We start from the raw sequence: 27,881 nt of genomic DNA, 5'->3' as shown, positions 1-27,881 counted from the left end.
AGGAGGTCATTATGGAGCAGAAGAGGCAGGATCAAGGCAGCCTTCCTGGAGGAAGTAGCATTTGGATTGGACTCTGAAGGATAAAAAGAAATGAAACCTTTCTCCTTAGTGAGATCATTCTGAATGAAGAGAACAACAACTAAAGGGAAAAAAGAAAAGTTCAGAATTTTCACTGAGCCCACTGATTAATTTAATTTAGTTAGAGCTTAGAATACAAAGAGAGGAATTGTATGAGATTAAACTGGAAAATTAGGGTTCCACCAGACTGTGGAGTCATTTTAAAGTCAATTCAAAGCATTTGACTTTATAGATAATAGGGAGTCACTGAGGATTTTTGAGTAGAATAGTGATGCACCAATATCAATATATTAAGAAGATTGGTTTGGCAGTGATACAAAGGCTGGATTAAATGAAGAAAGTACAGAGAAGATAATTTTTGAGAAAGTTCAGATTGAAGAACTGAACTGAGAAGGTGAAAATGTGAAATACAAGGAAAGAACAAATGAAAAATAATTTTTAATTTAATTCAAAAAAATTATAGATATTAATTTTTCTCCTCCCCCTATTAAACAATTTTTAAAAATTTCCTTATAATGAATACCCACAGTCCAATAAAGTAAATACACACATTGGCCTTTTAATTCTATCACCTCTCAGTCAGAAGAGAAGTATATTTTTCTCATGTTTTAGGATTTCCTGTATTTCATTGGATGTTGGGATTTTGTAACTCATTATGTCATTTCATCTATCTTTGAGAATCTAGATCTACCCATCTTAAGGAAAGTAAATTGAAGTGAGTAGGTATTGATATACACCAAATGAGAAGACAGATAGATTGTGTTATTTGGTAGGTGGTTATTCCATGTCACCATTCATGTAATATTACCCACTAAGAAATACCATATACTATTGATATTACACATGCCTTGGAAACATGATGTTTTTATGCTGAGGGCTCTTGTGGCCCTTAAGAAACATTAATCTGATTCTGATATTCCCAGAGGGAGCCTTCTGGCATGAACCAAACAGTAATATTAATGAGAAGTCTTATAACTGAAGCAGGAGATCTATATGAGCTCAAAGCTTCTATAAAGAATCAAAGATCATACTAAGAATAAATCCTATAGAGAAAAGGAAAGAAATCCTATGAGTACCAATCTTTGATCTCCAACAGTATAAACAGGGGGGATAGAATGGGAATAAGTGGCAGCATGTACTCATATGTCAATGAGTTACAGAAGCCTTGGTGATTCCAGGATAATTACAAACTGAACAGACACACTTCAAATAGTATGGCAGAGTTTTTTCCTAATATTGAAACATGATAGGCTGAAAAATCTCACTAACTAAAGGCACAGAATGGTAAGATTTGAGAAAAACTCTGAACCCTGTTGGTGTCCTTAAACTAGTCAGATCTAATTGGAATGCCAATTAGGAAATAGCAAAATTTCCATTTCACTATGTGATGGATCTGAAATCTCATTGATGTGAATATGCCCTCCAATAATGTCAATCAGAGGTGTCAAATATGCAGCCCAAAGAACACAAACAGCCTACAATCTTGAGTGAAGCCTGAACCAGAGTAAAATGTATTTCCTAACTGATTTTATTTTGTGTGTATATCTTTATATCTATCTATCTAATGGATTCAAGGTATATACATATATAAACATACATACATATATTTACATATGTAATATATGTGTAGTTTTCTAAATTAGTATAATACCTGCAGGGATCCCCATATGTGGCTTGTTTCCCATACAATCTAGCCACACCTTTTCATACTTGAATATTCCCTGCCCAAATTTCTGCAGAAGAGTACCCTTAATATGTGTATAGGTCCCTTCTTTGATATGTATACCAAATTTTTGCCCTCTTTACATGATTAATCCATCTTATTTAGATCTTTTCATGTATATAATCCTGCATGGCAATATTCTACATCCTATCCATGTCCCTCATGTTAATGACATTTAATAATCCAAAAACAGGACAGCTAAATGGCAGAGTAAAAAAAGAGTGGCAGGTCTTGGAGTCAGGAGGATGTGAGTTCAAATACTATCTGTATGACCTTGGGCAAATCACTTAACCCTGTTTGCCATAGTTTTCTCATCTGTAAAACAATATGGAGAAGGAAAAGACAAACCACTCTAATATCTTTGCTAAGAAGATGCTAAGAAGGGTCATGAAGAGTAGTACACAACAGAGACAACTGGACAACAATTCAAAACCAAATTCCTTAACTACTAGATGCAAAATATCAAAGCTTTATTAATTTATGTGCAAGAGGAAAAATTATGAAAAGGAGATCATGGCTACAAGGAACCTCTACATTACTAAAAAGAGAGGAAGCATTTTACTAATTATATGAGTTATTTTTCACAGTTCTGAGAGATTTGCATTGATTTGGGAAATTTTGCCAATTTATCATGCCATAGCAAAACTATATTTTTTCCTGAGTTACTTTCTTTCCTCTCTCTTGATTAAATAATTCTTTTGTAAACTTTTGCAGTTCTTTGTCAAATCTATAATGATATGCATCTTGACACAATTATTTGAGTCTGCTTCTTAAATATATATGCCCTAAAACAAAGGAACAATTTAATTCAGAGAAAGAACCATCTCTTTTTCCTTAGCAGAGATAAAGTGGAAATTAACCAGAAAAAAAACTTAAGTGCCTACTATCTGCCAGCTCACTATGTTAAGTGTTGGGGATATAAAGAAAGATAAAAGACAATCTTTGTCCTCACACTGAAATGGAGAAGACAATGTATAAACAAGGTTTGAGGTCACTTGGTGAAGTTTGCAGAGAAAGCCTGAAGTACTGATAAGATTACTCCCTATGGCAAGGACACTGATAGGATCAGCTCAGTCTTACAGTCCCACCCCTTTGGAAGTTTGCACTTTATTGTATCCAATCAGAAAGCCCAATTAACCCCCAAGTTAATTTTCCCCTAAAAATCTGTCCATGGCTTATGGAGTTATGTCTTGTGGTATCTTTCTTTTCCCCCTTTCCTCCATACTTCATGATGTCTTTCTCCTTGTTATAGCTAACTAACTCTTTTAGGGTGCTAAACTTGTCTATGGATTTAGCCTGTCAGTCAATGGAGTACTACCACCTCATAGTATATTTCCTTTCTTCTTATTAATTATGAATTCCCCTCAAAAACTCATCTTTTCTCTTGTTAATTGTTTTAAAAAAACACCCTTTCTTTGCTAACTATACGCTCTCCCAAATCTATTTCATATTTTCCACTCCTCTATTTTACCTTTTCATTTTGTCTGTAACCTCTTTTCATAAATAAAAATACCTTTTGACAGCGAGAAAGTGAGAAAGAATTCTTCTCCTGTGAATTGCTACTGAATTCCATCATCTGGTGCCAAACTTCATTATTTGGTGACAGACTCTAATCTCATCATTTGGTTCCTAATCCCAACATTTGGTGCCAGACCCCAACCTCATCAAAGCTATATATAGGACAAATTGGAAATAACTAATTGAGGGAAGATACTAGAATTAAGAGGGAGAGGAAAAAGCTTCATTTAGAAAGTGAAATTTTAACTGGTGCCTTGATGAAAGCCAGGAGGTGGAGATGAGGAGGGAGAACATTTCAGGCATAAGGCTAGTAAAAATGGCCTAACTTGGAAATTGGAGAATCATGTTCAAGGATAGTAAAGAGACCAATTGGATCAGTAAATGGTGAATATGTGATGTAAATCACAATGACACCTGGAACAGCCTATAGAAATTAAATAAGAAAGCAATGAGAGATAGTATGTAGAGACCAATTGATAGCAAATCTTTAGATACTGGACTGAGGGGTTTGAACTTGATCTGCAAATCATTATTAGGAATACTATTTTCCTAAAGTGTGACAATGCCTTAGACAAGGGAGGGCACAGTTCTTTGGCAACTGCTGTAGTTTTAAGAAGATAATCGGTCAGCAATGGATGTGAAAAGAAAGATCTTTATTTGTATGGTGTATGTGTGCATGTGTGCATGTGCATGTGTGTGTAGTGTACGTAAAACAATACCAAAACTTTCCTGATTCATAAAAAGAGAGAGACATATGTTTTCAGATGACACTATGTGGATTTGCTTTTCTTGATTGTGCTTCTTTGTTACAAAGATTTTTGCTTTTACTTTTAACTGGGGATAGGGTAGAATGAGGGAACTAAGCATAGTGGTACTCTAAAAAAAAGAAAACTATTGGAATATATTTTTTAATCCTCATAAGGGAATAGAAAGAAGTTCAAAAGAAAACACAAACAGAACAGTTTGAAAGTAATATGCTGAAAATTTTAAATATATACATATGTATATACATACATATGCATACATATATTTTTTAAAGCAAGCACCATGGAAGAGAGATTCTCAGTTTTATATGCAATCCTTTCTTTGTAGTCTACTTTGTATATGAAAATACTTTGAGAGTGGTAGGAAGAGGTGTTTGTAAAATTCAAGATAAATAAAATTTTTAAAAATCTTAGCAGATTTTTCACTCCCTATGAAAACAATTAAAGCTGATATTTTCATTGTATAGAAAGGAAAAATAACTCATGAAACTATAGTGGAGTGAGAGTAAATAAATAAATGAATGAAGAAATTATTTATTAAGTACTTACTTTGTGCAAGAAATTGTGCTAATTTCTGGAGATACAAATTCAAAAGGCAGACAGGTCCTACTCTCATATAGCCCACATTCTAATAGAAAGAAGTAGCACATATAGATCAATTTATAGTCAAGAGAAGGATAAAAATCATAAGGATAGCAAATGGAACCATGAGGCAAATAAATGATAAACCTTTTCCAACAGCATTATTATTGTTGTTGTTGTTGTTGTTGTTAACAGTATTAATTTGATTACTATTCCCAGAACAAAAGATAGAAAGCAGTATAAGAAGATATGTATAATAGCATATAATAGCATGACAAGAAGATAGCATAATCAGGAGACAAAGTACATAGAATGAGTCCTCACCAATCTGTTTAGTTCCTGAGGAAGGAGCTAGAAATCTGGTTAGTAGGTTTCATGGTTAAATAAGCATCAGAATATTAGGAAAATTCTTTTTATCTGAGAGCACAAAAGGAAAAGATAATGAATCTGCAGTGGTAAATTGATCCTATGCATTGGATATTTAGGGAATTAGTTTTAAGTTCAGAAAAGTATTTACTTTAATTGAATCACTATTTAACTTCTGTCATCAATTAACTGCCAACAAAAATTTTTAGAAAGACTAATCTATAATTGTTGCCTCCGCTATGGCCATTCTTTCAGTTCTCAACACTTTTGCTATTTTTAACATTTTCTCTCATTTTTATTGATGTCTTTGGTTTTTCTATCATATGTATTTTTTAGTATAGGACTTCCCTTTTTCCCTGGCTACAATCATCACTTATAACAAAAAATTTAAAGAGAAATAAAAAGTTTCATAAGACTAATTAAAAAATTTACTATGTTTAACAGTGTATATATAATACTGTTCAGTCATAGTTAGTCTTCGATCATTGTAATGAAAGAAAGGAAGCTCATTTCTTTGTTTCTATTTTTTTTTCAATTTCTTAATTATACAGTATACAATTTATATTGTAGTTTTTTGGGGAAAGTGCTCCTTCTATTTATGACGTATTCAATATATATTGCTGTCTTGGTTAAGCTTACATTATTCTATATCAGTTCACATAAGTCTTAATCATATTTCTGTTTCATTTTCATTATTTCTTATATTCCATTACAACCATGTTCCACAATTTGTTTGACCTTTACTTAGTTGATGGACATCTAATTTATTTACAATTCTTTGTGACCACCAAAAATGCAGTTTTGATCATTTTTTATATGTTTGGGACATTTTAGGAATATGCTTAGCAGTGGGATAGAGAATTGATTTTTGAATTGTAATGTCTTGACTAGTTGAAATTCTCTTTTACTTGGACATTGTAGGATGGAATATTTCAGATCCTAAAATAAATTATGGTGAAGGGCTACATGGATTTGGTTAATTTAATATATTATAAGAATTTGTATGAAGAATTTCTTTATACAATAAACTAACATATAACTGTTTTCAAGTGAGAGGATAGTTTGGCAAATATGAAAATGCTTTCTAAGTTTTTTTTTTTCTGTATTTCACACTTTAACTCAATTAATTTGAATTTTTCAGACACAATTTGGTTAAGAAATTGCATGGGTTGCAAATCAAAATGGAATAATAAATAATTAAGTTTTGATCATATACAGAAAGTCAAAAATAGTATATAACTATTTCACTATTTCATTTGTTTGAGATGACATTTATCATCAGTGACATATTGGGTAGTCAGTGCTGGAAAAGTGGAGGAAGGGTTCCCTCTTTTGTGTAGATGGTACATTTTGCACTTAATATTATTCTCTGATAGAATGATAAATAATAATATTTTTGTTTTTGTTTTTCAATATTCAGCACCTTCTATACTTCTTGTCACACAGGAAGCCCTTAATGAATGCATGTTGATTGGTTATGATGACTTTCTGCATGTATCTTTCATGAATTGTCAAATTCAGGGACACAGAAACAGAATAGCTCAGTGGTCCCATGTGAATACTTAAGCAGTTGCTTCCAGAAGGTAAGGAAGATCCAAGGGTGGAAGAAAAGGAGCAAGGGGTCAACTACTTCCTAGTAAATTCTGAATCATATCAGCATGCTGATTGAATCAGTTCAAAGACAAATCTGAAGGACTGCCTGAAGAATGAATATAGAAAGTAGTACTTTGAATAACCCTTATGTATGAGTTACTTTTCAGGTAAAAAGACACTTTTGAGATGAATTAGGTCCTGGTTATTCAAGTATCAAAATAATTGCCTACGGACATTGCTAAGAGGAATGTTAAATATGGAAAATGGGTGGACATAACAGAAAGAGGTCATGGAAGAGGTTAAAGTATATATTACTAATGGGTTAGAGGCCAGTCTAAGATAATAGGATTTAGAGCTCAAGGGGACTTTAGCAATCATTTAGTGCAACAATCTTCTTTTAGAGATTTGAAAACTGAAATCCAAAGAGTTTCTATCACTTGCCCAGGGTTACATAAGTATAAAGAGCAGAAGTGGTATTTGAATCTTCGTCTTCTCATTCCAAATCTGTCACTCTTATCACTCCATCACACTTCCATGAGCAGCAAATAAGGTGGTATTTAAAAGTTCCTATCTCCAGCTAAGAAACAACCTATTTTCAAGGGGGTGACACTAGCTATGAATAAAGAAGTTGGCCCATGGATATCAGACTAGGTAGACTACATGATAACAAAATAGGTAAAAAAAACACCTAATGGTGTTTATATTGTTTCATGAAAAGTACCTACACCTGGACATAACAACTATTTTGTGTAGCCTATGGGGTAGAGAGAGTAGGAGAGGTAAGGGCAAAGATCTTCATAAAAGGAATAAAAGGGATGCATTTATTCACTGTTTTGTTTTTGCCTGAAATAATCCCAAATCTCCAAATTCATGTTCTCTTTAGCAGTTTGGAGCAAGCCAGAACTTCATAAGGGCTAAGAAATTGACATATGTCAATCTAGATCTATCATTCCACTAGACATAGTGAAAAAACTTTCATTGAAAATAAGCCTGGAATGTTTGTTACTTTGCTTGTTTTCAGGAAAGATAGAACAAAAAATACTAAAGAGATACAACTCAAAACTTAGGAGACTACATTTAGGGTTCTTAGCTCTCCTGAATCAGTTCAAGGCACCACACCCATAAGAAATACATCCTAAGTGAAGCAAATGACTGAAACAGATGTGATTGCTTATAAACAGATGCTGTTTCTTCTAATCTTTTTTAAACATCATGAAAAATGAAAGAAGGGCAAATGTCCCAAATTTTCCATTAAAAAATAAGAGAATGGAAACTGAAATGATAGATAAGAGAACTTGACTTCTATCCTTGGGAAAATTATTTAACCTGTTATTAAAGATATGGTATTTGATAACTTAGAAATGGAATTGGTGATCACTAAAAGCCAAGAGAGTTTCATTTTTTTTTAAAAGAACTTGTCAGACTAAATCCATTTCCTTTTTTTTATATAGTTAATAGACAAAAAGATCAAGACTTCTGTAGTCATAAAAAATTTAAATCATAATAAAAAAAATTGTACTCTTTTAAGTTGCCTTCATGCCTTCCAACATGGAAGTTGCCTTCATGTCTATGAGGACATGCCTCATAGAAAGAGGAGATATGTGAAAATAGAAAAAGCACAAGCTCAGAAAAGGATCTGAGTTCAAAGTTCACTTTGGACAATTACTACTTGTTTAAACAACTCATCATGGTCACAATCATCTTGGGTCTCAATAACAATAAAAAGACTTGAGCCTTCTTTCAATTACTATACATATGATCCAGTACGAGAAAGATGATAGTATATACTGTTGAATGAATTAATGAAAATAATTGAAGGATTAAACTCCTAAAGTTAACAAGTTAATTAATGAGTTAGTATCTACTTGGAGAGAAGTCTATGGTAGAGAGTGCTGTGATTTTTCATTGGTTCTAGATAGTTCAATATTTTTATCAATAACTCTTCCTCCCCAAAGACCTCTATTTTAATCCCAACTCTCACTAAATAGTTTGAATAAAATATAAGTTCTCTGTACTTTAGATTATTACTTGTGATTATTGTACTTAATCTCTGAGGTCCTTTTAAATATAAATTCTATGACTTAATTGCTAAATTAGATTGTTCTCGAGTCCTGTATGAAAAAGGAAATAAAAATTGCCCATTTTTCTTCATAGAAGACTGTCTTAGTGAAATATTCTTTAAAATAGATATTTCCTTTAATCTCTCAGATTCAAAAAAGAAGAATTATGGATATCCAGAAGAAATTGAATAAGATTAATTAATTTCACATTTTTGAGTGACTAAAGGTTGAAGGCTTCAAGTGTGTTGGGTAGTTCATTTATGTATGAGTTTTTCTGTAGGGCAAGAATCAAATGAGATGAGTGCTTAGATAGGTTTAATTTTCACTAATGGGAAAAAGTGAATATATATACCTGAGGAGTCACTGAAGCACTAGATCTTACTGCTTATAAAATTATGCATCAGATATTGCAAAGACTATCAAAAAAACACAATACCTACTTGGAGGAGCTTATTGTCTAGTAGAGGACTTAAGAAGCATACCTAAATAATCATAATAATTGGTTAATATAAAATGTAGAAAGCATTATAAGAGATAATAGTTTTTATGGTAGCTAAGAATAGAAAAAGCTCACTTATGGCTTTAGATAGAGATTGAGAAGAAAACAGGAGCAAAGTACAACAGAGATGATAACATTTGAAACATTGGTGAAGGTTAGAGAACATTCTAAGTAAAAAGAATGTCAGAGCCAAATTATAGTCAAAGCAAAGGAAATCATTGGGCTTATTTGAGGAGCAATGAGTATTCTGGTTCAACTGGAACACAAGTATATAGGATAAATAGGATAATAAAGAAGAAAAGAAAAAAAAATTAGTTTGCTTACAAATAGTAAAAGGCCTTGAGTACTAGGCTAAGTTTGGTCTCTATCAAAAAGGCAATAAGAAATATTTGAATATTTTTGTGCAGAGAATTGTATGATAAAAATGCAATTTAGGAAGACCTTGACAGCATCTCTCAATCTACTCTTCATATGACATCAAATTAAAATCAGGGAGTTCACTCAGAAAACTACCATAGTATTTAATAAGGGAAGTAGGGGCTGGATTATGATAGGAAAGAAAAGGGAGTAACAGATTTAGAAAATTTTGAGACAAAGAAAAGGCCTTGGTGATCGGACATTGCAGAGGGATGGGTAGAAGGTAAAAGTGGTAAAAATGACTATTTCAGCTATTCATCAGCAGTGGTTCTTATGAAGAGAATTAATAAAGACAATTTGAAAACAGCAAATAATAAAAACATTTTATTTGGGTGACTCTTACTTAGTGAGCTATTAAAATAATTGAGGCTAAAAGGTAATGAGTGCCTGAATCAGGGTGGTCATGTTGAGAATGAAAAATTAAAGGTATATTTGAAAGACATTGGATTTATAGAATTATCAGGAGTTCAGCATGTCATAGTAGAGAGAATGCTGGATTTGAGCACTATAGAGTCTTAAAGTATGAGTTCCTTTAATCTCTTGGTTAAGGGTGTAATGTTCTCTTTTGGTTCGGTTTTCTTGGGGTCTCTGGGAGCAGCCTTCGTTTCAGTTCAGTAATCACTACAAGTGCAGCCAAGTGTTAAAGTCCAAATTCTTTATTGTCTCTTTCCAAGTCTTGTCTCCTTTCCTGGGGCCCGATTAGCTTTCTTAGAGGCCTATTTCTCTCCTTGGTTCTGAGAGCTTGAGCTCCCACCTGTCTTTTCTGGCTTCTGAATCTCCCTGAATGAATCCTGGCTAAGGTTCCTAGCTTATATGCTCTACACTGAGTATAAACCAATCATTATGTCACAAGGAAACTATTATTTGTTGTAGAACTAAATCAGTCATACTGAACTGTGAAGACTGTATTTTAAGATCAGCCAGAGACAGGAATTCAGGTTAGGGGAAAATTGTCAATCTTTATTCTCAGTGAAAAAAGATAGGAGGTGGAAGAGAATGGGCAATAGCAATATGTGCAGCTGAGTCAAGAAGCTAGCTAGACCAGCAGCCACACGACCAGCAGCTACGAGCATCGAACCCAGGCTCAATCTCTCCCAGCCTCTCTTCCTGTCTCTCCGCCTCCATCCACCAAAATCATCATTTCCTATACAACACATCAGGACTTGCACAGAGAGTGGGCGGGGGCCATTCTTTATCCAAGCATATATATTAATAGAGTATAGTCTAATTACATTTAGCCTCACATGCTTGGGACCTCAGTGCATCAACTCAAGTCTCAGCCCATTACACTGAACCAGGCTAAATTAGATTACTATTGTCTCTTTCCACTGACTTAGCACCCTGTAAAAATCCTTTGTTTCAGGTTCAGAGTTCTGACCCATAACATAAGTGGGCAATTTAAATTGGTTAAATTGGACATATTTTGGTCCCCAATTTTCCTTCCCTGTAAGAGAATAATAATATCAGTAGTTAACTATTTCACAGGGTTGATGTGAGCACCAAATGAGATAATGAATGTTAAGTACTTTTTTAATTTTAAGAAACTGCATAGATGTCAGCTATTATTATCATTATCTAATCAATAGAAAAGAAAGAAAAGATGAGAAGACAGGCTTGGAAGACTGAGAAGACAAACCAGGCTATTTATACAAGTCAAGACTTATACAAAGTATGGAAATGAGAGATGGAATGTGGAATTCACAGACAACAGCTAATACTCTTGTCTTGAAAAAACAATGCAAGTTGGAGGGATGTTATGAGACTGGAAAAGGTAGATTGGAGACAGATTATTGTTTATCATGTCTGAGTCTTTGTGATCCCCTTTGGGGTTTTCCTGGCAAAGTTACTGGAGTGATTTGTCATTCCTTTTCCAATTTATTATATAGATGAGGAAACAGAAGCAAACAGGATTAGGTGATTTGCCCAAAATCTTCCAATTAGTAAAGTGTCTCAGGTTAGATTTGAATTTAGGAAGATGAGTCTTCCTGACTTTAGGCTTTTCAATCTTTTTACTATGCCCCTTAGTTGCCCTAGACAGATTGTGGATAGTTTTAAATAATAGACTGAGGAGTCTGATGAAAAGAAGAAAATTTTCAACCAACACAGATCTTTAAAAGATATTCCCAAATGAAATCAAGGACAGATAATGGATGATGACTATTAAAGTCCTACGGGTCCCAGATCTCAGAATGAGCTAATATTGACAAAAAATGTTAAGAGCTAAGAAACCAAAAACAACAACAACAACAACAATAACAACAAAAAACAAGTTATAATGGGAATTAAAAGATAAATTAAAATAAGGCCAGGAGGCTCAAATTGAACAGAATGATAGTAACAGAAAAGTCAGAGCAATGAAACTTTCATTTTCCTTTCTCTTTCCTGTGCCAAGGAGAATTATTTTGGGATTGAGTACGACAGAAGAAATAATTAATAGGAGAGCTAAAATTCAAGATAAATACAATGATATTAAGAGAGGACCTAACTATCTTTGATCACATCAAATCTCAGTGCCTGATAGCTGAGTTACTATCAAAAGTATTCTAAAACTTTTGAGGAGCCAGAGAAGTTTTGCTGATCTGTAAAAAACAAATGCTGTCTAAATTTTCAAAACAGGAAAAAAAGTAGTCTATAAACTCTATCCTGGAAAATTTCTAGAATACAGCATTAAGAGAACAAAGATCTAGATTGGTTTAATTAAGGACAAAGTCATAGTAAACTGACTTCACTCCCTTTTTTCTTAGAAGAGTCACACAACTGGTAGATCAAGGAATATTTAAATTAATATAATAGTTATAAATATTATAAATAAGAGATAAATAAAAATAACACAAAATTTATGTGTTAGCTGAGAAAGTTAGGATCCCAAAAGATCTTTAGAGGTCAGGACAGCAAACCAAATCTAAAAAGATAAAAATGACTAGGGACAAATATTCATTAAGCTGAATGAAATAAATGTAAAGCCTGAGTTACAAGTATGGAATGGAGAAGGTTTCAAGTCCCAGATAAAAGATTACTTTCTACAAGAGGAATTTCCTGATTTTTTCATGTTATTAGTGCCTTCACTCCATTAATTATCTCTAATTCTTCCTTTTTTTGTCTTGTTTGTAAGCATTTTTTTGCATGTCATCTCTCCTATTAGAGAGTAAGCTCATTGAATACAGGAACTGTCGTGTGTGTGTGTGTGTGTGTGTGTGTGTGTGTGTGTGTGTATTTCCAGTGCTTAGCAAAGTGCCTGGAAAATAATAGGCACTTAACAATTATTTATTGATCAACTGAATGACTTCGTTAGACAGAAATTAATTGGAACAAAATCTTGAGATTTTGGTGGACCGCTAATTCAATATAAACCAATAATGTGATCTAATAATTAAAAAAAAAAAACTATTACTGACTTGTGATGGAGAGAGCTATCTGTATCCAGAAAGAGGATTGTGGGGAATGAATGTAGATCACAACATAGCATTTTCATCTCTCTTGTTGTTGTTGGCTTGCTTTTTTCTTCTTTCTCATTTTTTCTTTTTTGATTTGATTTTTCTTGTGTAGCATGATAAATGTGGAAATATGTTTAGAAGAATTGCACATGTTTAATCTATATTGGATTACCACTATCTAGGAGAGGGGGTGGGAGGAAGGGAGGGAGAAAAATTTGAAACACAAGATTTTGCAAGGGTGAATGTTGAAAACTATCTTTGAATGTATTTTGAAAATAAAAAAACTATTATTAAAAAAATCAAATAAGTAAAAAACTATCGCAACCTCAGGTTGTATTAGGGAAATATAATGTACAGAATAAATAAGGTGACCATCTTGCTGTAACTTGCTGTTATCAGATTGTATTTTTTTTTATTATAGCTTTTTATTTACAAGGCATATGCATGGATAATTTTTCAGCATTGACAGTTGCAAAACCTTTTGTTCCAATTTTTCCCCTCCTTATGCCACCCTCTCTCCCAGATGGTAGGTTGACCAATACATATTAAATATGTAAAAGTGTACATTAAATACAATATATGTATACATGTCCATACAGTTATTTTGCTGTACAAAAAGAATCGGACTTTGAAATAGTGTATTATTAGTCTGTGAAAGAAATAAAAAATGCAGATGGACAAAAATAGAGGGATTGGGAATTCTATGTAGTGGTTCATAGTCATCTCCCAGAGTTTTTTCACTGGGTATAGCTGGTTCAATTCATTACTAATCTATTGGAACTTATTTGGTTCATCTCATTGTTGAAGAGGGCCACATCCATCAGAATTGATCATCATATAGTATTGTTGTTGAAGTATATTATGATCTTCTGGTCCTGCTCATTTCACTCAGCATCCGTTCATGGAAGTCTGTCCAGGCCTTTCTGAAATCATCGTGCTGGTCATTTCTTACAGAACAATAATATTCCATAACATTCATATACCACAATTTATTCAGCTATTCTCCAATTGATGAGCATCCACTCAGTTTCCAGCTTCTGGCCATTACAAAGAGGGCTGCTATGAACATTTTGGCACTTACAGGTCCCTTTCTCTTCTTTAAAAATCTCTTTGGGATATAAGCCCAGTAGTAACACTGCTATCAGATTGTATTTTAAAAATTGTTTTAAAATCTGCCATATCACAATGGTTTCAACTTCCTTGGTGACTATTCAAGAAACCTTTACTAATGTCCTACTAGATACAAAGCACTACAACATCTCTGGAGATACTAAAACAAAACAGTCTGGGATCTTAAGAAGCTCTGGGAATAATAGATGACTCAATAGAAAAGATAAAGAAGTGAGTGTGGCATAGTAGAAGAAGAGCTGTACTCAGACTCAAGAAGACCTGGGTTCAAGTCCAGAGAAAGAAAGCAGGGGGGGAGAGAGAGAGAGGCAAAGGGAAAGAAAGAGGAATAGAAAGAGGGAGAAAGGAAGGAAGGAAGGAAGGAAGGAAGAGAGGGAGGGAGGGAAGGAGAAAAGAAACTCTACTATTGAGAGTAAATATGCTATAGTAAAGGATTTTTGTTCAGATGAGTGAGACATGAAGGTCTCTGTGATTTCTATGATTTCAACAATCTTCACCAAACTAACCACTTCATTTGAATGAGATTATATATGTAAAATGCTTCTTATCTTCAATTATTATATAAAATAAGCTACTATTATTTTCATTATTACTTTTGTTATCATCTTGGCTATGTAGAATTTATAAATGCCCTTCCTAAAAAGTAATTCTGAAACTGAACATGAAACTGCAGATGGTGTCTACTCAGGCCAGAGTATCTCACATCTAATACATCCCTTGCTCTGGATACTTTGTAATCTCAATGCAGCCTATATCCTGTTTCACATTGCAGCTATTTAATTCATATTGAACTAAAATTCATTAGGATCCCTAGAATTTTTTTTTTGATCAATTATTCTATAACCACATCTTTCCCATCTTGCATATTTTAAAAAATCATTACTATACATAAATTCTGGGAAGACCAGTATCTCTGGTGTGAGGGTTGAGCCCTTATCAGGGCTGCTTTCCACCTATGGTGGCCATTTGATTCACTCCATTCTCACCTGTGGCTCCAAGAAGGTATAGCATGCACAAAGTTCACACCCCAGTAGGTCATTTTGGTATATTGGCCAAACCAAGTTGAAAGTAACCAACAGAACTCAAATCCATTCATCATTTAGGGAGCTGTCTATGCCAAGCATATGAAAACACCCCTAGCGGAGTGTTATAGAACACTTAGAACTGATTAAACATTGAAAATTTCACTGCATTCCAAGTCATTGCTAGTTGTCTTGATTTTTGTCCTGCAACTGGAATCTGATGACTCTGGAAGAGAGAGTGAAGCTTATAACTTCATGCAACTCTGCCTCATTTAAACGTAATTTATGTGTGAGTCAAAAGATATCACCCTTACCTTTTTACTTACAGCAAAATCCTGTAGCAATAGACAAGTGATGAAGCAGGAGGTGTCGATGTGACTATAATGGCAGTTGTATTTAAAATGTATTTAAAATATGTATGTAAAACTTTAATATAAAATGGAAAGAAAAAGAAACAAACAAAAAAGAAAATAAAAATATTGCCATGTGCTCAGCAGAAAAGAAAAAATTCAAATTATGAGACAATAAAGTTCTATTTCAATAATGCCCATGTAATAATTACTATTATTGTGTTCAGAGATGCCCATCTTTGCTTTCTTGTAGGATTTCTTTTTTCTGCTGTGTACTTTTTACTTTATTCCTTTTCTCCCTTTCTCCCTTTTATTTCCCCCCAAAAGGCTCCATTGAGCATGGATATATATCTATATACATATATGTATCCACATACATCCATATATACATAGATATCTATAATCATACACACACATATACACATACATATTCATATAAATCTATGTAGGGCCAATTACACTTGTCTTCTGTTTCTCTGAGAATGGATAACATCATCTTTTATAAGTCTAAGTCTTTCCACAGTTTTCTATATGCACTTATTTATCATTTCCTACACCACAGAAGTATTCCAACCTTATATTATCTAGTTATTTTAAATACTTTAAAACGGTATTGATTTATATGGCTGTAGTTTCCCTATTTTTGTCTTTTGATTAAAATCTGTTTTAGCTTTAATTTTGTCCAGCATCAGTGATTATTACCCCTGCTTTTTTTCTAATAAATTTTGCTCCTGATGATTATTATTACTGTATTTGTGTGTATCTCTTTTCTTATCTCTACTGACTCCTCTGCTTTACTTCAACTGAACACCTTGCTTTACTATTACTTAAGTTACTCTGCCTCCAAGGATCTCTCTCTCCTTTATCCTCTCCTAACTTTTCCTTCCCTCTACCCAGCAGTTTGTATGCCTTTCAAAAGGAGGGAATGATAACTTGTGATAATGCAATTGCTACTTGCAGAAAAATGCCATAACACCAATATCAATGTGTTCTATCCCATCATGATGAACCCTGATGAGGTCAAAGAAGACTTGGATATCCTCATCATCAATGTGCCAAAAGAGGGTAAGTTTGTAATTCTGGAAGACTTTAATTCCAAAGCAGATACAAACTATCAAACATAGCAGGGTATCTTTGAAAGGAATGAAATCAAAACACCAAAGCAATGGTCACTTATTCCTGAAGATTTGTACTTCTCATTATCTCATAACCAACATTGTTTTCCATTTACCTAAACATAATAAAACTTCATGGATTTAACCTTGAAGCAAACATTGGTATTTAATAACTATATCATTGTAAGGAGAAGAGACAAACAAGATGTAAAACTGACAAAGGAAACATATACAGAATTGGACTAATCATAGACATCCTCTCTAAACTAAACATTTGCATCAGCAAAAGTCATGGTCCCAATGCTAAACAACTCCTGAAAGACTTAATGATAACAGATTAGAATGCTTTTCTGAGTGGGAAGTTTGTTGCTAACTTGGAAGAAAGGCTGAGTCAACACCTGATTGACAACAGTAGAGCAAAAAAGATTTGGACAGCTTTCATATACAGCACCATATATGTGGGCCAGAATACTTGAAAACATCAAGATTGGTTTAATGAAAATGATGGAAAAATTCAAAAACTGCCAAATGAAAAACTCCACAGAGTTTATCAGCAAGATAATTCATCTGTTTCTAAGAAGGCAGCATTTAATTCCAACAAAAGTAAAGTGCAACATGTTTAACATATATTGGATTACTTGCTATCTAAGGAAGGGGATGGGAGGAAGAAAGGAAGAAAACAATTTGGAACACAAGGTTTTGCAAAAATGAGTGGTAAAACTTAACTATTCATACATTTTGAAAATAAAATCTTTTAAAAATAAATGCTTGTTGACTAAGTAAAAGGAAAAAAAAGTGTAAGCAAAGCTTAGAGAGATGCAGGATTCTTGGCTCATTTAGAAGACAGATGAAATTCAGGTTGATACTTATAATAATCCAAAGTGCCTTGAAGACGCCCTGAAGGCTATTTACAGGTCAAAGACTTAAGGTACATTTCAACTGCTTAATGGTTTATGGAGCCATAATGATTAGGGATAAGAATTTGATCCTGGAGGGATGGGCTGAACACTTCCATAGTGTTTTCAACAGACCATCATTAACCAATGCTGAAGTCATTGACCATTCCATATATTGAAATTAATCCCTCTCTAGCTGAACTTCCAATTGAAGAAGAGGTTTTGAAGGCCTTTAGGCTCCTCTCATCTGGCAAAGCACCTACTGTTCATATAAAAGGTGAATGAAATCTTGCAGATCATATGGCAAAAAGAGATTATCCCCCAGGAGTTCAAAAATAACTGTCCATCTCTATAAAGGAAAATGAAATAGATTGTCCTATGACAATTACGGGAGAATTTCTCATTCAGTCATTGCCAACAAGATTCTTACTAGAATCTCCTTATAGGCCAGTCCTTTACCTGGAAGATAGTTATTTGCTCAACATTCTATTTGGCTTCAAAAAGGACAAAGGGAAGGGCAGTTATGTGGCACAATGGATAGAGCACCAGCCCTGAAGTCAGGAGAACCTGAGTTCAAAACTGGTCTCAGACACTTAATACTTCCTGTCTGTGTGACCCTGGGCAAGTCACTTAACCCCAATTGCCTCAACAACAACAACAAAAAAAGGTAAAGGGATAGTTGATATGTTGTTTGCTGCCCAAAAACCCCAGAAGAAATGCCAGGAGCAGAGGAAATGTCTATACACAAGATTTTTCCATCTAACCAAAGCCTTTAAAGAAGTTTATATCCTTCAACAAGGGTTTAGAGGGCATATCCTACAGAAAGAGGTTAGAGAGCATGGTCAGCTCCATGGAAAATGGTCTCATGCAGCAAACCAGGAAGTTCCCTTCATCATTCTTATTATCCTTTTTAAATGTAATTATTAGATTCAGCCCAATAGTCTAGCCTAACAAGACTTTTTTGGATTCTATTACTACTATCCATTGGGTTAGCTATTTTTTATAGTGGTCTGTCTTTGCAAACCTGATAAGCATGCTATTCAAAAGATAATGAGATTGGTCTGACTTGACCTATTCTTAATGAAGCTATGCTAGCTCTTTGTGATTGTCACTTCTTTTTTCCTCTGATCTAACAAATGAATTAATCTGTTACTACCATTCTGTTTCATTCATGTGAGTTGTTAAGATCTGTTATAAACACAGAAAACTCAATGTATTCAAACCATAAGTATAGTGAGAAACAACAAAAGTCTTCCATTATCTTTTCCTATGTAATCTTCAAGAGAGATCATTCTCTTGTTCAATTAGCACAATACTGCAGGGGGAAAATATCATAGAAAATATGAGGAGGTAGTATCTATGACAGAAAATGGAGTAAGAAGACCAAAATTTGAATCCCAGAACTGTAATTTACTACCAATATGAAGTTGTACAATCACATCATTTGGGGAGGTCTTAATTTCCTCATCTGTAAAATAGGAATGTTATATTAAAGTGATCTCCAAAATTCCTTCCAGCTTTGTTATGGTCCTGTTATCAAATCAGGAATTATAATTATATGAGAAAGTTTGTTACATTGCAATTATAGTGGATAAAATGCTAAACATGGAGTAGGTATAGTTCCAAAGCTTGTCAGAGAGCCAACAAGCATTTATTAAACACATACTCCTGACAAGGCATTGTGATAAGCTCCTGAGAGAAAGAAAGGTAAAAAACAAACAAACAAAAACCAGGCTTTCAGGAGATCATATTCTAGGAGGAGACAATATTCAAAGATATATAAGGGGTAATCTCAAAAAGTCAGTCTATGAAAAGAAGGAGAGCTATAAGACAAAGCTTCAGTATGGTAGAATGAAGTGAGTTTTTTAAGGAAGAAAAAGACATGATCACATTTGTAGGCAGTTGAGAAGCTGCCACTAGACAAAGAGAGAGTGAAAATTAGTGAGAGAATAGGGATGACTGAGAGGACAACCTGCTGGAGAATACAAGATGGAATGGAATCACTTTTCTATAGAGAAAGGTTTGCCTTGTCAAGAAGAAAGACCACAACTCCATATGAGACAGACTATGGGACAAAATAATGGAAAAAGGTATCTGAGTAATGTAGATGAGGAAGAGAAGACTGGGGGCTGAGAGAGAGGAGTATTTCGTAAATGATTCAATTTTTTCAGTGACATATGAGGCAAGATTCATAGATTAGAAGGATGGGGAAGAAAATAAAAAAGATTTGGGGAGTTATGAAAAAGTTTAGAAGCATGTTAGAAGGAAGGGTTAATTAGGGAGGTATAGAAAGATTGCCTTGCTGCAATAAAAGTCTAGCTTCAACGAGTGCCCAGCACATATTTGTGGTGGACAAAGTTGGCATAGTTTTGTGATTTTTTTTCCCCTTCTCCATTAATTAATAAGTGAATTGGGTGAGGAAAGTTAGTTACATTTTAATTATAGGTAGTTAGATGCTAGACTTGAAACTAGAAAAGATTGAAACTTGTCATTCAGCCAGAGTTTATTAAATGCTTAGGTGCTTGCAAAGTACTATAAGCTCTAGGGACACAAAGAAAGGTGATGATGAAAATAATCCAAAACTGGAATTGGTAGTTCCTGTTTGGAGATAGATAAGGGTACAAGAGATTAAAGTACAGAGGATATATAGAGTTGAACTGGTTCACCAAAGATAGGGAAGCTAGGAGACTATAACCAGTACAGGGGTACTGAGAAAGGGCTGAGAAATGGAGTTATTGGAGGTCATGGTGGTATGAAAAATAGGGTTAGGTATTATAAGGCATAGGAAGTGTTGTGCCACAGTTCTCTTTTATTGTTCTGCCTCAGTTTCCCTAATTGGTTCTGCCTCAGTTTCCTTCATTAGTTCTACCTCAGTTTCCCTAAATTGGTTCTGCTACAGTTTCTCTAATAGTTCTGCCTCAGTTTCCCTAATTGGTCTTGCCTCAGTTTCCCTTATTGTTCTGCCTCCATCCCTTTACTTGCAAACCCCCCCTTTGGTTCATGAAATCTGATATAACTCAGGGCTATTTGCTCTAAGGTTATAAATTGTCAATGTGTAAACTCAGAAAAGGGGACTCTAGACTTTGTGTCTGTAGTCAGACATTTTCTTAACTCCTAGTTTATTAGAATTTATGGTCCTACCCCCCAACCTTCAAAACCATATTTATGGTTCCTGCCTAGAGATTCCTGCTCACCAGAGTTTGGACTCCACCTCCCTGCCTTTGTTTAGCTACTGTGTATAAATATGTCATCGAGAACTCACATTGGCTGCTGGATACTGGCTGGATGCTGCCTGGATGCTGAATTCTTGGAGACAATAGTCCCATTCAGCCCTGGGACCAAACCATGGATCTATTTGGTCCCAGTAAATCTCTCCTTTTCAAATAAAATATTAAAAATTCTCTAATCTCTGTCTTGCCTCAGTTTCTCCAGCATTATAGGAGAGACAAAATGATAAAGGATTATGATCAATAAAGGAACTTCAGATTTCACAAACACAGAAGTAGACTAGTTGTGGATAATGGTGAGGTCATGGGGATGATGATCTCTTGTGTAACTAGGGTGGAGTAAAGGAATAGGAAATGAATAGACTGAGGTTCTGGGAAGTTGGAGTACCCAAGGGAGTTTCACTCTCAATGTCAAGTAATGATATGTATGTTGAAATCTCTTATATAGTAAGAGGAGTGGAGAAAAAGACTATGAGTCAGGACTAAACTCATTGAGAAAGGAAAGTCATTAGGAAGAAAAAAGTGACTAACTTGATTAAGGTAATGTTAATTAAGTAATAAGTTTGGATTGAATAAACCTTAAAGAAATAATGATTCCTGAGTTATGGCAGGAGAAGGAGAGTCTGGATAAAGCAATTGCAAGCAAGTATTACAACTTTTCCACCATGACCAGTAATAGAGTGATTTAAGCTGAAGTTCAACTAGTAATAAAAGGGGTGGTCAGAGATGCCCTGCATTAGAAGGAAGTGAGGCTTCAGGGAAAGCCAGAAGATGGAAAGAGTTGGAAAGAAAATGTATAATAATCTTCAATGACTTACTTCTCTAAATCTCAATTCCCTAATCCATAAAATGGGAATGCTAATACTTTTTATATTATTTCACAAGGTTGTTAAAAGGCTCAAATGAGATAATACATTTGAAACAAGGCAGCTAGGTGATATAATGAATAGAGTGCCAAGCCTGGAGTCAGAAAGATTCATCTTCATGAGTTCAAATCTGGCTTCAGATACTTACTTACTGTGTGACCCTGGGCAAAGGGTTTAACCCTGTTTGCCTCGAGTTCCTCATCTGTAAAATTAACTAGAAAAGGAAATGGAAAGCCACTCTAATATCTTTGCTATGAAAACCCCAAATGAGGTCATAGAGTCAGATACCACTGAAAACAACTAAACAACACAAAAAATTGAAAAATCTTTATTAGTGGTAGTTATTATCTCCCTGAGAAACAGTGGTTGAGACTTTTTTTCTGATGCAGGCTGTGTAATTCTATGGAAGTCACTTAACCTTTCAGTGTCCCAGGCAACTTAAGATTATAAATTCCAGAGAAAGTACCAACCTACATTGACAGAGTTTCCTCATCCAGAAATTCACTAAACTGATGAAATCACAGATACAGAGAATCATAAACATTTACATATGCACACACACACATACATAAAACCTATCCACTTCAAACCACAGCATGTTATTCATTCATTCATAAAACAAGCATTAAGCATGTGTGTCAATAAACTTTTAATTAATAATGATAAGAATAGCTGCTATTTACATAATCTTCTAAGATTTGAAAAAAAAATTACCTATATTATCTCACTGGTACTGGATACTATTCACTGGAGTCTGGCCCTATGCGAATGGTCCTATAGCTAGTGCCATCCTTAATTTACACTTGAGGGACCAGAAACAGAGGTGGAAGACTTGCTCACAGTCACATAGCCTACAAATGTCAAAAGTGGAATGTAAATCCAAGTATCTTCTGACTCTAAGACTAACAGTCTTTTCTATTACATTGCTTGACTAAAAAGTCATTTTACCTCTATAGGCTTCATTTTCCTTATCTGTTAGTGAAGGTCCAACCAGTCCTATAGTCTTAGGTCCTTTCCAATATGAACACTAATCTTAATCCCAATTTTTTAGTTAAACTTCTCAGCTGTTCAAAAGTCAAGCATATGGCATTTATCTCCTTTCTGAGAGTTACTCTGAATATATTTTCTCATTTCTGGCATATTTAATAAAGACTTTCAATTGCTTTGATTTAATCTTAAGATTTTCTCGCTTATTCCCAATTTTTTCCCGATATGAGTTTTATATTCAATACACTCACCCCTATCCAACCTCAATATTGTCCACCTGGCTCTCTAGAGCATTTTTCTTTCTGTCTGGATTCCAGCTGAGTCTGAATCTCTAAAGTATTATCAAAAGTGGCAATAGCCCTTTCAAAGCATAAATGAAAAACATACTGAATAGTCAGAAGATTTCTATAGTCAAGAATTAATGATCCTTTCATTCAACTAATCTTATCTTTGTTTCTGAATATTTATATTCTAACTCTCAAATATTCTCATAAAAGAAAGCTACTATGAGATGGAGAATCAAAAAATAATTGCTATTAGGCTATGGAATATATTTTTACACTTGAGTTGACCTGTTTTGTTTTCTAGGAATTCAGAATAGTCAATAAACATTTATCTAGTACCTACTTTCTTCCAGGTTCTGTGCTAAGCACAGGGGATACAAAAAAAAAAGGAAAAAGACAGTCCCATGCCCTCTAGGAATTCACAATCTAATGGAGGAGATGATATGCAAATAATGATGTATGAATATGCTATATATGGATAAATAGGGAATAATTAACTGAGAGAAGGCACTAGAATGAAGAGGGATTGGGAAAGACTTATTTTAGAAGATGAATATTTAACTGTCATTTAAGGAATACAGGGGAGCCAGAAAACAGAGATAAGGAAGGAAAGTATTCTAGTATGGAAAAGAATGAGAGTAAAATGCCTTGAGTAGGGAGAGTGTCATAGAACAGCAAAGAGGCCAGTTTCACTGGATTAAGAGTGAGGGGTGGGGAGGTATAACATGTAAAGAGACTGGAAAGGTAGAGGAAAAAGAAAACATAATGAAGGGCCAAACACAGTATTTTATATATATATATATATATATATATATATATATATATTTCATCCAGGAGGTAATAGGGAACTACAGAGTTTATTAAGCAGCATGCAACATTGAATGTAATAAAACAATGAAAGCCAAAGCTATGAAGATCCCATTCAGAATGAACTAGAAAACTATCCCACTTTCCTAAGTTATATCCTTTTAAAACTCAATGTTAAGAAAGGCCAAGATTATATTTGACATTAACCAGAAGCACAGTCCCAATAGAATTTTCTTTTCTCTGGCTTACTATTTGCTCAGTATCTCACATTTTACCTGATGGTGGGAAGAATAAAATTTTAATGAATGCTTTGGATTAAAAATTTACTAGATTATCAACTCCATAAAAGCAGAGATTATATTATTACCCATCCTTGTATCTCACCCACCTCCTAAGTGAATGCTCCTTCCATATTTACTTCAATATTTCAAGAATCTGTAATTTCCTTTCCCTAGCTGTTCCCTTCACCAATACAAATTGCAACCTTTCTAAAACTTGACAAATGATCTTTCAGAGTTGCTATGACACAGAGAGAGTTAAAGAGAGAGGTGGATATAGAGATAGAGAAAGAAAGATAGGCAGGCAGGCAGGCAGACACAGAGAGAAAGAGGCAAAGACAAAGAACAGAGAGAGAGAGACAGACACAGAGACAGATAAAGACAGATAGAGACAGAGACAGAAATGACAGACAGAAAACACAGAGAGAAAAAGACAGAGACAAAGAAGAGAGACAGAGACAGAGACAGAAAGAGAGAGAAAGAGAAGAAGGGAGGAAGAGAAAGAAAGGAAGTCTCACCCTATGGTTACCTTGGTAATAACCAGGTTCTATTATAGGGTTCATTTTCCATCCTTCCCAATCTTAACCTTATAGTTAACCAGTTCAGTATTACATTGTCCTCTTCTCTCAAATTCTTTTCCCATTTGTCCTATCAACAGTCATGCCCTGCCAAACTCTAACCTGGAATTACTTTTACCATCTGCCTTCTCCACTCCTCTTCATCTGCTGTTAAACAGTGCTTGAGAATGTCCATCCTGATCTCCATTCACGGGGATAAATCCAAATTCTCATCACCTTATGCTTGAACTTTTATAACAGCTTCCTAATTAATCTCTCTGTTCTCCTCTTCATCCTTTATATAGCTGCCAAAGTGGTATTCATAATACACAGCTCTGACTAAATTATTTCCCTGCTCAAAATCTTAGCTACTTTGATCAATACAATGATCCAAGGAAATTCCAAAGGACCTATGATGAAAAATGCTATCAATTTCCAGAGAAACTACTTTGAGCTCTCAATGAAGATTGAAGCATGCTTTTTTTTTTTATTATTATTGTTTGCAACATGGCTTATATAGAAAAGCATTTTGCATTATTTTACGTGCATATATAATATACTGTTTGCCATCTTAATGAGTGGGAAGGAGGAAAGGAGGGAGAGTATTTGGAACTATTTTTAAATGTATTCAAAATAAAGTATAAAAAATATTTCCCTGACTAATAAACCACATATAGCTTCCTATAGCTAGATATTGAAGTGGCTAAGAGGGAGGCATTTTGACCTAGGAAGTTCTCAGTTCAAGTTCTGTACAGGAAATTTACCTACCATGTGACTCCAGACAAACATTTAACTTCCATGTATATCAGTTACCCTTTTTGCAATGTGGAGATAATAATAATACCCACCACCTGGGATTGGATAAGGATAAAATAAATTATTTCTAAAGTGCTTAGCAAATTCTCCATAAATGCTAATAATTACAATAATGATATGTTATGACTACATATTATTGTAATATGACCTGGATTCAAATCCTGCCTCAGATACTTGCTAATTTTATGATATAGGGCTAGTCACTCAATCGCTATTTGCCTGTTTCCTCAGTTGTAAAATTGGTGTAATAAAAGCACATACCTTGCAGAACTGGTGTAAGGATAAAATAGATAGTTGTAAAAGTGGTTACTATAATGCCTGGCACTAATAGGTACTGTGTAAATGCTTATTATTTTCCCTTCCCCTTATTATTAATAATTGTATTTTAAAAGTCTATTAGACACTTAAGTCCTTCACAACTTACCACCAACCTACTTTTCCAATTTTACTATATATTATTCTCCTTTATGCATCCTATAGACCAATGAAATTGACCTTCTAATATTGCTCTAAATACTTCTTCACACATTACACCTTATCTATTGTCTCCAGGTCTTTGGATAGGTAGACCTGTAGATCTCAAATGAATATACCCTTCTCATCTCAGACTCTTTGAATCTCTAGTTTCCTTTAAGGCCTGGCTCAGGTACCACTTTCCATAAACATTCTTTCTTCTTACCCTTGTCCCAATTGCTAGTGCCTCCCTGAAATATGCCCTTATGTAATATCCAATTAATCTTGAATTCTTATTTGTGGGGCAGACTTTTAAAAAATGTCCATAGTCATTCTATACTTAGAAATGTAGTTATAAAATGGCCCATGTCTGCCCCCAGTTACAAAGAACAAGTTTGTAACAATAGTCTGGCTGTTGAGCTTCTAACCTTGCACCAGAAAAGATTCTTCTGTCCTCTGTGCTTCCCATTGTGCCCTCATGCCACAAACAAAGGAAGTAGAGGATCAGCAGCAAGTGGTTATGAGAAATTAAATTAAATCCAGGAAATATATTCTTTAGCAGATTTTTTTCAAAAAACACAATTAAGCAGAAATGAAGAGGGTGTGGAATAGAGTTTTATTCATTTCTTAAGGCTAATTTCCAAAAGGAAAACTCCCAGTTCTAGAGCAAGCAATTATAATTAAACATAAACACACATGCTTGCCCACACATTCATATACATACAGAATATGTTAGGATTATCTTTTTAATAATCATCTCTCATAGCTTGAAGAAGGGAATAAAAGATACAGTCCATTCACAGTTGTACTGATGTATACCTGGCCACTTGACCCAGATGGTTCTGGAAGAGAAAATGAAGCTTGTAACCTTGCACAACACTCCCTCACTAAAATTTAATTCATTTGCATGGTGTGACATCATCTCTTTGATGTCATGGTTGTCTTCGAGAATGAAGGACAAATAATAACAATAGCAGCAGCAGTGGATGTGGCAGATACCAACAGTCATGGCTGTGTTACTGCCCTGAGAAAACCGCTACTGTTTCTTTCTCTTCTCATTCTCAGAAGTGCCAAAAGCTCCACAGAATTTCATATGTGAACAAACTCCATGCTGATCTTAAATTAGCTTCCTCTCATCACAACCTGGGAGGAAAACACCCTAAAAAGTCTAGAGGTTTTGTGGTCAGTCCATGAACTCTTTGCTAGAAATTGTTACATTTTTATTTGTTTTGTAAATACTTAATCGTTTTACATCATGTCTTTCCCCATGACATCAGGAACTGTTTTCATTTTTGCCTTTGTATCACTCTCGGTATCTAACATAGTGCCTGGTACATAATGTTGTTGCTAGATTGTTTCAGTCATGTCAGAGTCTTTGTGACCCCATTTTGAGTTTTCTTGGCAAAGATACATGAATAGTTTGCCATTTCCTTCTCCTGGTCATTTTTACAGACAAGGAACTAAAACAAAACAGGGTTAAGTGATTACCTGAGATGATGATGATGCAACCAGCAAGTATCTGAGACAGATTTTGAACTCATAAAGATGATTCTTCCTGATTCCAAGCCCAGTGGTCTGTACACCAATCTAACTAGCTGCCCCTGATACATAGTAGGTGCATAATAAATGTGTATCTATTAGCTAACTGATATGTACTTGGGAATCATCAAATGGATTATAATACACAATAATTTATATAACTAACTACTGTGAGAAAATAGACCAGTTGCCCACAAAATAGTTTCCACTCTTTTGCCCCTGGGAAATGGGTTTGTTTCGGAGTAACATTTAGATTATGGTCTTGCAGACATCATCTCGATTAGTATTGTGTAAGGAATAAAATGATGTCAGACAACTCTGAACCAGAGCTATTTTTTTTATTACTATTAAATAGACAATATGTCTTCAGAATACATGCTTTACGAAGAACGCCAATTCTCTTCACCTTGGAAGAGATGAGCAATAGAAGGAAGTAGGTAATGAATAGGAAAGAAGAGAAATATCAGTGCTAAATGTGAATGGATCTTATATGAGTTCCAAGATTAAAAGTGATTTAAAGCA

This window comes from Sarcophilus harrisii, chromosome 1, assembly GCF_902635505.1.
Source record: "Sarcophilus harrisii chromosome 1, mSarHar1.11, whole genome shotgun sequence".
Classification (NCBI taxonomy): Eukaryota; Metazoa; Chordata; class Mammalia; order Dasyuromorphia; family Dasyuridae; genus Sarcophilus; species Sarcophilus harrisii.
The sequence above is the reverse complement of the archived record's forward strand: the minus strand, read 5'-3'. Positions refer to the sequence as shown.